This window comes from Penaeus monodon, chromosome 29, assembly GCF_015228065.2.
Source record: "Penaeus monodon isolate SGIC_2016 chromosome 29, NSTDA_Pmon_1, whole genome shotgun sequence".
NCBI classification, from domain to species: domain Eukaryota; kingdom Metazoa; phylum Arthropoda; class Malacostraca; order Decapoda; family Penaeidae; genus Penaeus; species Penaeus monodon.
Window position 1 is genome coordinate 31012740 of NC_051414.1, and position 476 is coordinate 31013215.

Here is a 476-nt window from a genome sequence, read left to right on the forward strand (position 1 = left end):
GAGTGAACAGTCATCAAGATGAGGTGATCTGAAAATCAGGTTGGAAGTTCTATTTTAAATGAAATTCAAGAGACTTTTTAAAGAATGCATATTAATTTATCAAATCTAGTAATTTCAAGGTCTCTTTCATTGTAAGTGAGATTACTTTAACTATCAAGAAAGTGAAAACTTTGGATACATGTAAAGAAAAGACATGAACATAAAAAACAGGAGTCAAGACCAACTCGTAATATTTAATAATTCAAATAATTTTGTGAGCAGCTTACTCAGAGTGAAAATCAAAATTCTAATAGTTAAAAATTGTAAAGCATTAATCAAATGTTCTATACAAGTCTTTGAATTTTACAAATTTTGTTAACTATTTTTAAAAAAAAGTTTGAAATTATTTCACCTTTTTTTTATTGGATATAAACCCCCCTCCTAACAACTTGGGGAAATGAAGGAACATCAAAAGTCCTCTACATTAGAGGGGGATA

General features: G+C 28.2%; 1 protein-coding gene across 1 annotated transcript in view; it reads right to left on the reverse strand.

The window, feature by feature from the left end:
* The window catches only part of LOC119591842 (zinc finger protein PLAG1-like), a 38482-nt gene that overhangs the window by 8497 nt on the left and 29509 nt on the right, over positions 1 to 476 (reverse strand). The gene's annotated exons all lie outside the window — the stretch shown is intronic.